Source organism: Bison bison, unplaced genomic scaffold, assembly GCF_000754665.1.
Source record: "Bison bison bison isolate TAMUID 2011002044 unplaced genomic scaffold, Bison_UMD1.0 scf7180017864518, whole genome shotgun sequence".
In the NCBI taxonomy this organism is placed as follows: Eukaryota; Metazoa; Chordata; class Mammalia; order Artiodactyla; family Bovidae; genus Bison; species Bison bison.
In genome coordinates this window covers 4,003,263-4,016,970 of record NW_011495071.1, presented here as the reverse complement: position 1 = coordinate 4,016,970, position 13,708 = coordinate 4,003,263, and the positions used below count along the sequence as shown (strand labels likewise).

At 41.5% G+C, this 13,708-nt stretch overlaps 1 long non-coding RNA gene across 2 annotated transcripts; it reads right to left on the bottom strand.

Moving 5' to 3' along the window:
• Positions 1-4,440: 4,440 nt before the first annotated feature.
• LOC104981335 lies at positions 4,441-12,677 on the bottom strand. 2 transcript variants are annotated; one of them, XR_824357.1, is made up of 3 exons: positions 12,593-12,677; positions 7,732-7,786; positions 4,441-4,867 (listed from the first exon to the last, which is right to left on the bottom strand). It is a non-coding gene; the product is annotated as an uncharacterized LOC104981335 (long non-coding RNA). The 2 variants fall into 2 exon arrangements; XR_824356.1 differs by lacking the exon at positions 12,593-12,677 and adding an exon at positions 11,941-11,962.
• Positions 12,678-13,708: the final 1,031 nt, after the last annotated feature.

The following is a 13,708-nucleotide window of genomic DNA, read 5'->3' as shown; positions in this document are numbered from 1 at the left end:
AGAGGAATGGGCTATGTACACTACAGGGAATGCCAAAGGGGATTTAAGATATAAGAGACTGAGAAGCCTAGAATCTCAGAGCTAGTGTGACCTTTGTGGTTATTTATTTCAATACATCCCTTTATATCATAGGGATCTATGATGGCTATAATACAAGGCTATGTGCTATTCTCAATATTTCAAGATGACTAACAGAAATGCTAGATTTACTCATGATAAGGCTACACAGGCTAGATAAAGTATCAGCATTTTTAATTTTGTGTTTTATCTTTGCTTGTAATAAAATTAACTCTTTATAGTCCAATAGCAGTTAAATATGTCTTTGATGGATGGACACGAGATGAGTAACAAACTTTGCTTTAATCAGAGAGTTTATTTCGGTAGAAGAGATTTTTTGAAGCTAGGGAAAAGGGCACAGTGCAGAGGGAACTAATAGTGAAAGTCCTCAGATTGAAAAGATGGAAAAATACTCTTCTTGCTACCAAACCCTCACTTTATAAGAGGCCTAGATTGCCCAAGTGACATACCTAAGTTCACGCAGTTATTTACCAGAAGCAATTAACAGCAATCTCCTAGCACATCAAAGGTTAGTTGAGGAATAAATTTAGTGAGCCACAAGTGGGATATCCCTGGTGACAGAAAGTCTTGAGAAGGAAAGTCAGTCAGGAAAATGTTGCTTACAAACCAAGCAGGGTGATGGTGTCCTGGTGTTAAACAGTGGAAGGATGGGGGCATTTATGTAGGCGTGCAATCAAGCGGCCTCAGTGACTGAAGAGCTCTTGGCCTGGAGGCTTGAGTACAGTGGGGAAGGAAAGGAAGCGTCAGACACGGGGTGGGGTGGGGAAGCAGAGGGTGGGACGAATGGAGAGGGTAGCATGGAAACAAAGACACTGCTTCTGCTGCTGCTAAGTCGCTTCAATCGTGTCCGACTCTGTGTGACCCCATAGATGGCAGCCCACCAGGCTCCCCCGTCCCTGGGATTCTCCAGGCAAGAACAGTGGAGTGGGTTGCCATTTCCTTCTCCAATGCATGAAAGTGAAAAGTGAATGTGAAGTCGCTCAGTCGTGTCCGACTCTTTGCAACCCCATGGACTGCAACCCACCAGGCTCCTCCGTCCATGGGATTTTCCAGGCAAGAGTACTGGAGTGGGGTGCCATTGCCTTCTCCAACAAAGACACTACCATATGTAAAACAGATAGCCGTGTGACTCAAGGAGCTCAACCCAGCGCTCTGTGACAACCTAGAGGGGTGCGATGGGGTGGGAGGCAGGAGGGAGGCTCAAGAGGGAGGGTGCATACATATGCCTATGGCTGGTTCATGTTGATGTATGGCTGAAGCCAACACAATATTGTAGAGTAATTTATCTTGCAATTAAAAATGTTTCTTTTTTAAAAAGACATTCAGATTCTAAGTGGCGGCTTTTGTCGAGGGAGGGAGCGCTAGAGGGGAAATAGAATTGAAGACAAATATTAGAAAATGACTTCAGAAGACCTAGGAAGGTTGAGATTCTAAGATCCACTTCTGGATCTAAAGGGTTCTTGGGCCTTTCTGAAGCCAGAGGCAGGAAGATTAAGACGCCCAGTATCCAGTTCTGCGCCCGCAGATAGAGGCCTCTGCTCAAGGCAGACACCAGGGGTCAGTGCAACCCCAGCTTCTCTGTAAGGAGGTATGAGTCCCTTTCCTTGAGCGTCTGTTCATTACCAAGAGAATTTAAGAGAACGCTAAAAGGCAGATTCGTTTACGATTGCAGCATTTACAAGCAGTTGTAATTATGGTGTATGGAAAACAATTATTCCCTCCTAAAATTGCTCTTTTAATTTTCTCTTATATTTCCCATAGTGAACATTTAATAAGCCTCATTGCCTCACATACTGCCTTGGATATGTGCGCCAAGGCTCCTTAACGTTAGGATAGGAAACAGACATCACACTCACACTCACATTACACAGACTGGCTCCAGGACTGCATGGTAGGCGTCCCCGATGGAACCCCCAACCCAACCCCATCCTGGGCACAGCTCTGAGATGTATAACCTAATTTCTGCGTAGCCACCTGGAGCACACCCAGTCCTCCCCCCAAATCCACCTCAAGAGCCACCTCTGCTATGAAACCTTTCCCTATTGCACCCCCAAGACCTAGCCACCTCGTTCTTTATGCCACCGTGTTCCCTGAGCAGACATTTCTCACCTGAGAAACTGTCATCAACTTCTTTGTTTACATGTCAGTCTTTACCTACAAAATCTTACACACCTTAAAGGCAAAGGCCTTACCTTCTGGTTACCAGTCCCCAATGCCGGACACCCAGAAAAGCCTAATAAATCAGTCTGGGGTTAAACAAATGAATGATTAGGTCTGAAAAGGGCTGGCTAGTGGATATGGAAAAACAAAGAAGAAGGCAAGGATATAGCACCAACGAGGACCTTTGACACAAAGGAAAAAAATAGGAGGGGCCTGACTTGGTCTGAGGTCCTTCTAGAGACATAAGAGACATGATACCCAAGACTACATTGGGGGGTGCCCTGGATGTCAGGTAAAGAAATGTAGGCTTGATGAGACAAAAGATAGAAGATCATAGTGGATTTGGATTCTGGGAATTGTGAAAAATAGCTGGCTTCTGATTTCTCTCTCAGGCCATAGCTGAACACACTGCTCTCCTAACAAAGGTCACAAAGCTGGCTGCTTTCCCAAAATGTCAGCTTGCAAATAGTTCGGTTTCCGTATTTCCCACCCCCACCAAGGAAAGTGGGAGCAGTGACAAGAGTCAGGAGCTGAGTGCCCCTGCCTCCTGAGGACTTCCCTGGGAGCTCAGACACTTTTGCAGAAACGCATCCCATTTCAAAATGTCCTGAGATCTTGATGGGGATGTAGAGAAACAATACACAGCAGGGTCTCTAATTCTGCCTTTCAAGAGAATAGGTGTCCAGAGGAGATGGACAGGGATGAGAAACAAACAATTTTCACAATCAGGAGCAATGACATTTAATAAAGTGATTAGTCAGTGACATTAAATAAGTTCTCGGGCCATCTTGAAGTGATTAATGTGGGTGGATGGAGGCCAGGATCTGTTAGGGGAGGGATGTGGAGGGCAGTTCTTTTGATTAAAAAGGGTATGTTGGGGGGAGTGAAATTTCAGGGAAGTGTTGTTATTAATTGGTTGTCCTTGGCCTTAAGATGGTCTTGACTATTAAATAGCTCTGTCTCTTTACAGTAGGAGAGTGAGTGGGAGGGAAGAGTCCCGTGTGAAGGACAGAAGGAAGGTGCTGGCGCCAAGAGTCCTTTGCCAAAATCAGACACTTAGTGATTTACAAACACTTTGGACTGCTTATCCATTGATATTTCCTTGTTTTCACTAAAATGTTAAAGGAGCTTCTGAATTCCTTTTTCTACCAGTGGATGGACAGTACTGAGAATCACAGTAGCTTCATATTTGAGTGCCTAGCTATAACCCCCTGCTGGTGAAAGTGGAGAAAACAGACCAGAGTTTTTATTCTCCCTCTGGTTTAGGAGCTCCATGAAAACATCAAGGGAGATAAAGGAAGATGGACAGAACTTTTGTTGTTGTTGTTAGGCGTAGCCCCCAGTACCTTGTTGAAAGCAGTGACCCTTAGAAAAGTACTTATGTCTACAAAATTTCAGAATTAATTAATGAGAAGTCACTGACTCCCAGGATTTAGGATTTCATGAACCAGAGAAAGTTTTTGGATTTCATGGGCCAGTAAATTTTCTTTAAGAAGAAACATCAATTCTTTATATCACCAAATAAAGTAATAACAAATAAATTACCATTCACCACTAACAAAATTATATGAAATATAAAAGGTAGGAAGAACATAAACAAAATGATTAAAGAAAATTAAATATAATAGAATTTGCTTTATGAGAAACTTAGTCTTTATTGTAATTCTCCTCGTTTTGTAGCTTACTTTTTGACCAACCAAATAGTCATCCATGTAACTGGGAGAAGGCTTAGCATAAACAACCTCTAACACACCAGCAGAAACTGACTTGATATGCAGAACAGCAATAGCTGATACTCCATGAGCACTCACTAGCTGTTGACAAAGTGGCAGTAATACAACTTACAATGGTTTGTTTTATATGGATTTTTCCATGTATTGATTCATCTTATCTTCACAACACCCCTAGAAAAGGCCCCTATTATTACCCTTATTTTACAGAGAAGAAACTCACATGCAGACACATTAAGTGACTTACCCAAGTCTTACAGCGGGGCCCGGTGGAGCTAGAAGTCAACCCCAGGCTGTCTGGAGAAGGCTTAGAGCACCACCGTGGGTAACTTAGCTGAAATGGAAACAATCTACATGGGCAAAGCCAACTAATCCATGTGAATTCTAGGTTGGAATTAGAAAGAGGAGTGTTTCTGTGTGTGTGTGTGTGTGTGTGTGTGTGTGTGTGTGTGTAGGAGGTGGGATATGGACCTGGGTACATGCCCTTCATCCGATGATTAAAAGAAAAAACTTACGGCTTCATAGCCATGTGAATATTATACCATTTCAGTCTTCAGAAATTCTTTCCAGTGTGGCAGAGTATATTTTATGACATTCATTTTAAAGATGCAGCAATCTTTAGGAAAATAGGAAGTTGCATTAATAACTATAATACCTAATCTCTACTATCCCTTTCACATGTATTAATTCTAGTCCTCACAATAACCTAAGGAGTTTCACAAGATTATCACACAGATTAGTGTTGCTTTATTATTTAACAGATTGGTGCTGTTTTACGGATTGAACTGGGACTCAGAGGGGTGAAGTGAATCACCCAAGATCACAGAGTTAGGGAATGGTGGTAGGATTCCAATCAGAGACAGATACAAGTTCCTTGGGGCTGGATCTTTCAGGGCTTTCTGGAAAAAAAAAATACATAATTAAAAAGACAAAATTAGGTGTCAAACTCATTTAGAAGGAGAAAGGAAATTTTAACAAATGTACACATTTTTAAAAGCTGATACATACCAAATGTTACAAAATCCAGGAAAATAACTTATTATTATTAACTCCCTAACATGGGGTCGCAGAGAGTCGGACACGACTGAGCGACTGAACTGAACTGAACACATCTCTATCTCCTCCTTCCTCATGCTTTATGGAGTTATTCTTCTTTGTTTTTTGGTTTTTGCTTTGTGTGTGTTTAGTATATATGGATATGTAACAGCAGTTTGATCTTACCCATTTGTGGAAGTTGAGTAAGTAAGGTTCATTCTTCACATCTCCGGCTAGAGATTACAGACCACTGGGAAGACAGATGGGAAGGGACGATGGATGTAAAGAGAGAGATCCAAGACAAATCGGGGCCAATATCAGGAGGTGAAAACCCATGAGATGGACAGAAATATTTCGTATTTGTTCTTGTCACCTCTGACACAGTGGTACGGATATCTGGCAGAACCGAAGTCTTTCGTCTTGGAGTTCATTATGCCTATCTGTCTCTAGATGTAGAAACTGGCAGCATATCCAGGGGATGCTGGAGTCATTGCAGTCCACCTGCTGCCTTAATGCCAAGTTGATTCAGCAGATCAGCAACCGGATGCTGCTGCTTCATTTCCACCTTCTAAATCTTCGGCAAGAATCTCCCTGTGGCCCGTCACAACCAGAAATATAAAAGACTGAATATTCTGGGAAATGTATTTCAGCCTATCCAAGTTGACACATAACAAAGCAGTGTCATGTTTTCTGCTGATATTGGTTAAGAGTTTAATAAATGTCAAATGTGTCGAGCTGCTTGACAGTGTTAAGTGCTTTATATCAACACTGATGATCTGTCTACGTGTGGTGTCAGTTTTTGAGAGAGGGTGTTGAGCTCTCTAACTATATTTGTATTTTTCTATTTCCCCTTTGCTGTACATTCCAAAATATTTTCCATAACAATATAAAATAGTGATCTCACTTTTATGTGGAATCTAAACAAAAGGACAAATAAAATAGACTTAAAGATCTAGAGAGCAAACTGGAGGCTGCCAGAGGGGAGGGGGATAGTGGGGCGGGGGTTTGGCAAAATAGGTGTTGGGGATCCAAGAGACACGAATTTCCAGTTATAAAATGAATAAGTCACAGGGCTTAATCCATAGCATAAGGAATATTGTCCATTATTCTATAATGATTGCGTATGGTAACAGATGGTTATTGGACTCACGGTGAGCATTTGGTAACGTATTTGATTGTCAGGTTACTGTGTTGTACACGTGAAACTAATTTAGCATGTATGTGTTATATTTATATATATCTGTATGTTAAATATATATGTAGCCACTTAATCAATGCTTGTTGTTTTAGTGACTGTTTACTCTTTGGTTGTCTCATCACATAAAATCTGGGTGGAAAGAGCCCTTAGTCTTAACTAATTGCAACTTTATTTACAGTGGGGCTTCCCAGGTGGCGCTAGTGGTAAAGAACCCACTGCCAATGCAGGAGACGTAAAGAGATGTGGGTTCGGTCCCTGGGTCAGGAAGATCCCCTGGAGGAGGCCATGGCAACCCATTCCAGTGTTCTTGCCTGGAGAATCCCATGGACAGAGGAACCTGGTGAGCTACAGTCCATGGCGTCACAAAGAGTCGGACATGACTGAAGTGACTGGGAGAGTGATGTATATATAGTAAAATAACAATATAAATACATTTATAAAATATACATTTTTACATTTTGTATGTTTTGTATATATTTCTCTCTACATCTAAATACATGTATAATATATACATATTTTTTTACTAAAACACATGACCATGGAAATAGAAGGGCCCCACCCATGGCCGAAGGAACCCATGCAAATGAAGGGCCCTAGCTTACATTTTCTCTTCTGAGTCTAGCCCAGGTTTGTCTCCAAAGCCCAAGCTCTTAACTACTCTATTGCCTCTTCAGTGAGTGTCAGGACCAGAATTCTGGTATGACTCAATACACTTGTTCTCTGCTCTGTTTAAAGAATAATTATGTATCCCAGACTCCCACTGTGATCCAGCTAAAGAATCCACGTATCTCAGTAATTTCACGCATACTTGTCCAAGAACGTGTCCTGCTTCTTACTCAAGAAAAATGTGACAGTTCAACCAAACCTCCCAATCCCATGTTAAAGGAAAAGCAGACGAACATTTGAAAGAAAGCTGAGATTGTGATTCCTGCTTTCAGTAGGAAGTTGAATCAAATAATCCCAGACTGCCTTCTAGCAGAGTCATACCACCTTCCTCTACCTTTCCCAGCAGCATGAATGCTGCCTGAGTGGAATCTGTCCATCTAATTCTCATTCAGCTGCAAAGTCTGCACACATCAGATTCATTTAACAAGCCTCCATTATATACTGGATATAACAGTAAATAAGACAAGTATGCTTGCTGGCAAACTCAAGTGTGCTGGGCTAGAACACAGAGACTGAGCCCCGTGGACATAAGCTATTGGTTAAAGATTCTGCAGGACTCCTTCAGCATCAGAGCTGGTGTTAAAGAGAACACAATAATGCGAGCAGCCATAATATCTTACATTGTTGAGTAGTGGCCACATACCTTGTTCTCTGCCAAGCACATTACACAATGTATCTCATCAAATATCCCCAATAACCCTAAAGACAGATGCTTAAGCACTCTGCAATCATGAAAGCAATACCCTTCTGCCAAATGACAACCATACTCTTGGGTCAGTAAAATTGACCTGGGAGATAGGAGAGGTTAATGGGTGGAGATGAGGAGATGAACTAAAAGTGTCTGCAAATGATTCCAATACCAACCCAGAATCTGCTCACAAACATTTCCATTCCTCCAGAGGCTGTAATCCTCTCCATCCTGTGGCAGGGAAGGAGAGGAGACATTTTAATATCGATGTCTTTTAATGACAAGGACAATCAAACAAAACTTCCCATGAGATTTTTGCCACGAACGCTTGCAATTTTTAATCAAGAAAAACACCCCTGTATTCCTTCCCCCAGTGAATCCTGGCCTCCGTCCACCCACATTAATCACTTCAAGAGGGCCTGAGAACTTATTTAATGTCACTGATTAATCACTTTATTAAATGCCACTGCACCTGAGTGTGAATATTTGTTTTGGTCTTCACTCTGACATCTTCCACAGAGCCCTAATCTAAGAACTCCAACTCTTTTCCAAAACAATATGAGTTTCCCACTGTGCACCCCACTTGTCACTTTTTGCCATAAAGCCCAAATAGTACAATGTGAGGTACATCAGAAAAACTGCTCTTTGGGGCGTATTTCCCCTTTGATCTTAGTGTCTGAAATCCTATCATAGAAAACTCTTGCCATAGATTAAGCAAAAAAAAAAAAAAAAAACCCCATAGATTAAGCATGGTCCTTTCCAAATCCCTCCCTTATAGGGTAACAATATATATATTTTTTTCATTTTAAATTAGCATTCTTTGGTCTGAGGAGAGAAAGGGGCATGAGAGTTCTGAAAACTTCAGGAATGAGAGTTTACTAAGAGAAAAAAGTGGAAAACAGAGAAGGAACTTCTATCACCAATAGCAATATTACCAAACCAGAGTTTCTGCTCCATTGACTAAAACCAAAATATTGTTCCATGACTGGCCTAAGACACGCCCTGCCCACACTCCGTGGAGGAACTGTAGACGGACGACACAGCTGGTACAGGAAGATGTCTCTGGAGGGAGGTGGTGGTTTCACTTTAGTTGATACTATCTTGGAGAAAAAAGGAAACTAAATTCTACTAAGTGTAGAAATATTTTTAACTCTACAAATACTTTAACTCCAGGGTTGGAAAATTGGTTTCCATGTGCACGTCAATGCCAAGTGATTGGTAATGTCTTGCTGCAGCATTACAATGAAAAGGATTCTAAGACCTCATTAAACAGAACTGGAAAAAGGTGTGATGGATTAACAAGGTCTACTGTGGAAAAAAAAAATAAATGACATACACACCAAGGAAACCAGAATTGAAAGAGACACATGTACCCCAATGTTCACTGCAGCACTGTTAATAATGGCTAGGACATGGAAGCAACCTAGATGTCCATTGGTAGATGAGTGGATAAGGAAGTTTTGGTTCATATATACAATGGAATATTACTCAGCTATAAATAAGAACACGTTTGAGTCCATTCTAATGAGGTGGATGAAACTGGAGCCTATTACACAGAGTGAAGTAAGCCAAAAAGAGAAACACCAATACAGTATACTAACTCATATATATGGAATTTAGAAAGACGGTAACGACAACCCTATATGCAAGACAGCAAAAGAGACACAGATGTAAAAAACAGACTTTTGGACTATGTGGGAGGAGGCAAGGGTGGGACAATATAAGAGAATAACATTGAAACATGTATATTACCATGTATAAAATAGATGACCAGTGCAAGTTTGACGCATGAAGCAGGGCACTCAAAGCCGATGCTCTGAGACAATCCAGAGGGATGGGGTGGCGAGGGAGGTGGGAGGCGGGTTCAGGATGGTGGGACACATGTACACCCACGGATGATTCATGTCCATGTATGGCAAAAACTACCAAAATATTGTAAAGTAATTAGCCTCCAATTAAATAATTTTTTTAAAAAAAGGGAATGTCACAACTTCCTAGTACCTGCTAGCCCTGCATTGATATATCAGTTAATCCACCCAGCGCTTCCTTGAGGACAAGAAAAATGCATGCAGTAGACACTCATCAAAGCCTCACTTTGTATTTCATTCAACCCGGAAATCTCCTTCCTCACAAAAATCTGAAACTGATATTGTTGGTTGCATGTATACGGTATTGTGTACATTTTTCTTTTCACACTATAAGAGATCTACTATTACAGAAATTGCCCCATATCTGATGTTGCCCACTCCCACCTCTCAAGTCACTCTCTATGATAAAATCTTATTTTCTCTGTAGTAATTGCCACTATTTGAAATTATTTTTTAGTTATTTCTTCATTGTCTCGTTGAACAGAATATAATTCTGTGAAAGCACACAAAAAAACGAGGAGGAGTCTTAGAAATCCTCTTCCTCTCACTCTTCACTTTATGAATAAGGAAACTAAAAATGGGATAAATGGTTTAGTTATTGTATCTTTAGGTTCCAGGATTTTTTTTTTAATGTACCATTCTACAAGTAGGGTCATTTCATTGTATAAAATAAATCAGATTTCTGAGAGGGTCACTACAAAATAAAGATTTCAGAATGGTAAGTTTTTCTGTTGACATCTATGATAGCAAGAAGAAAGCATTATGATTTCCTCTCCATTTAGCAGGGAGCATGCTGCACAGAGCTAGTCAGTGCAGGGCTGACACTCGCATGCAGGCTTGTCTTACTCAATAGTTTGGGCTCTTAAACTCCTCTGTTATTGCCTCCTTCTGTGACCTTTGCAAAAGAAGAAACATCTCATCCTCTGTGGGATAATAAAGAGAATTCACAAGTATTATAGAATCGGAGAAATCCACTCACTGAGCCCAGGAAAAAAGGAAACCATCAACTGGAGAGCATGGAGGAAACATTAAATGGTGGATATGAGAAGTCAAGAGAGGACTGGCTGTTTCTGGTGCAAAGGAATCAGGATGTGATGGATAATAGAATTGATCACTCTTTCATCCCCATCAACTTCAACTCATTCCTAGAAGGATGGAGGTGTGGGACATAGGAAAATACTCTAGAGAAAAGATGTCTTATCATAAAGCTATAAAACTTGGGGTTCAGGTTAGTAGTATTTTTTGTTTCAATTAAGATTGGGGTTTAAGGAAAGAAACTAGTTCAACGAATGGCTAAGTAGTTTAATTTCTTTCTAGAATTAGATGATCGATGGGAAATAGATAGATGTAGATAGATAGGTTTTGTTGTTATTATTGTTTAGTTGCTAAGTTGTGTCTGACTCTTTGCAACCACACAGACTCTAGCCTGTAAGGCTTCTCTCACCATGAGATTCTCCAGGCAAGAATACCGGAGAGGGTTAGCTTGTTCTCCTCCAGGGGATCTTCCGGACCCAGGTGTCGAACCCATGTCTCTTGCATTGTGTTATGCTTAGTCATTCAGTCATGTCTGACTCTTCACAACCCCATGGACTGTAGCCCTCTAGGCTCCTCTGTCCATAGGGATTCTCCAGGCAAGAATACTGGAGTGGGTTGCCATACCCTCCTCCAAGGGATCTTCCCAAAGCAAGGCTCGAACCCAGATCTCCCACATTGCAGGTGGATTCTTCACCATCTGAGCCACTAAGAAAGCCTGTCTGTTCCATTAACAGGCAGATTCTTTACCACCAAGCCACCTGGGAAGCGCCCAGATATATAGATAGATAGATAGATAGATAGATATTGATACATATAGATAGATGTTAATAGATAGACAGATACAAGGCAACAAAATCTGTCTGCAAAGCTAGTATTATGGGATGACATTTGGTTTAGGCTTTCTAGATTCTGGTTTAAGATGCTGAAGTATTGGCTCTCTTAGCAAAGAAAAGAGCACACATCTAGGGTATGAAGGCTACCTAGCTGCTTATTGATTTATCAAGCAGACTTTACACTAAAAATAGAAGTAGAGAAAGAAAAATTCCCAGAAATGAATCAGGGCAGTATCTATAACAAGAGAAGAAAAAATAACTTTGAGAGGGATGCCTGGTACTTCATAATGGAAATAATGCAAAGAAACACCAAGAAAAATACCCCCCAAAAATATGTGTAGCCTTAGTACAACCCACACACAGCTCCTGGGTGATAAACAAAGGTAGGCATCATCTCTCTGCAAAAGCTATCTCATCAACACACAAACATGCTATTAATTCTCCTATTATAAAAAATATCTCTTTTCATAAACTTTTAATTTTCTATTGGCATATAGCCAATTACCAATGTTGTGATAGTTTCAGGTGGACAGCAAAGGGACTCAGCCATACGTATACATATGTATGTATCCATTCTCCCGCAAGGTGCTCCCAGGTGGCGCAGTGGCAAAGTATCTGCCTACTAATGAGGGAGATGCACGAGACTCACGTTCAATCCCTGGATGGGGAAGATCCTCTGAGTAGGAAAGACAACCCACTCCAGTATTCTTGCTTGGAAAATTCCATGGGCAGAGGAGCTTGGCAGGCTCAAGTAGTAGTCCATGGAGTCTCACAAGGTAGTCCATGGGGTCACAAAGAGTTGGACACGACTGAGCGACTGAGCACACATTCTCCCCCAGACTCCTCCCATCCAGGCTTCCACACAACATTAAGCAGAGTTCCCTGTGCTATGTAGTTAAGACCTGGTTGGTTATCCATTTTTAAATATAGCAGTGTGCACATGTCAATCAAGAAAAGCCTCTTTTGATCCCCTCATCTCCAACCCCATTTCTTTGCTCCTCTTTATAGCAAAACCCCTTGAAAGAGTCACCAGTTTCCCTTGCATTTTCCCCTGTACCTATTCAGTCAAACTCATACCCTCACTGGATCACCAAAAGACCAGAGACCTCCATGTTACAAAAATCAATTTTCAGCTTACTTGAACTTAGAGTACAGCAAATATCCAACCATATGCATAGCTATAGCCATATCAGTTGTTAAAATACTAACATATTCCCACATCATTGATAAATAGCCACATTTTTTTGAGACCTCTGAGTGCTCTTGCCAACCATTTCTACTCTCTGGAACCCATTTATTACCTTCTCAAAATCCAGAAACAAAGGGGTTAATCCTAGGCACTGCAGTGGGCTCCAGGTCCCTGCTTCAACACTAAGGTCGGATTCCTTTCTCATTGATGGATAGTGTAAGTGCCAGTTATATTCCCCTAGGGGCCTGGCTCCCTGACATTGCCATCTGTCCATCCCCAAGCCGAGTAGACCATGCCCTGCCCACACTGTTCACAGCCCTGAGGATCTCTGAGCGATAATGTTTGGGAGGCTCCTGGAATGTAAGCCTGCCCTCCATGGTTCCCATGAACCAACCTTCGATCCAGGCTCTAGCAGACCCAGAGATTTGGAGGAAGTGACCCTTGTGGCACTGGTATTCACATAAGCAAATGCCTAAGCTCCATCTGCCCCCAAAGCTCTGGTCTAGTGTGCTGGTGCTCATCCTGGTGTCACTCTCACATGGCTGCTAGGACTGGAGCCTCCATGTGACTTCGCCTCAGAAAGGATCTTGGATGCAAACAACTATATGTAGGATGGATAAACCACATGGTCCTGCTATACAGCACTGAGTGACTGAGTGACTGAGCACTCAGAGCACTACATAGCTCACGGAACTATAGACAAGCACTATATAGAACAAGAAACTATATATATATATATACTCTTCTTTGTATTTTCCATTATGTTTTGTCACAGGACACACACACACACACACACACACACATTTAGTCATTAAGTCATATCCAACTCTTTGTGACCCCTTGGACTGTAGCCCACCAGGCTCCTCTGTCCATGGGATTTTCCAGGCAAGAGTACTGGAGTGGGTTGCCATTTCCTTCTGTAGGGGATCTTCCCAATCCAGGGATCAAAACTTCATCTCCTGCATTGCAGGTGAATTCTTTACTGTTGAGCCACCAGAATAAGAAACCTGAAACTCTTTAAAAACAAAAGAAAGAAAGGATTTGGTAGATGCCAGGAGAACAGGTAAGCAGGAAGCAATATCCGGATGGGGTTCTTAGGCACAGTTTGAGGTCAAGGATACCCAGAGTGTAGGTTACTGTTGAATTTCACCTCCATGTAATTCTATCAGCTCATTAAAATCCATCAAACCCTAACTCATCACGAGAATTAGCAGTAATAATTTTATTA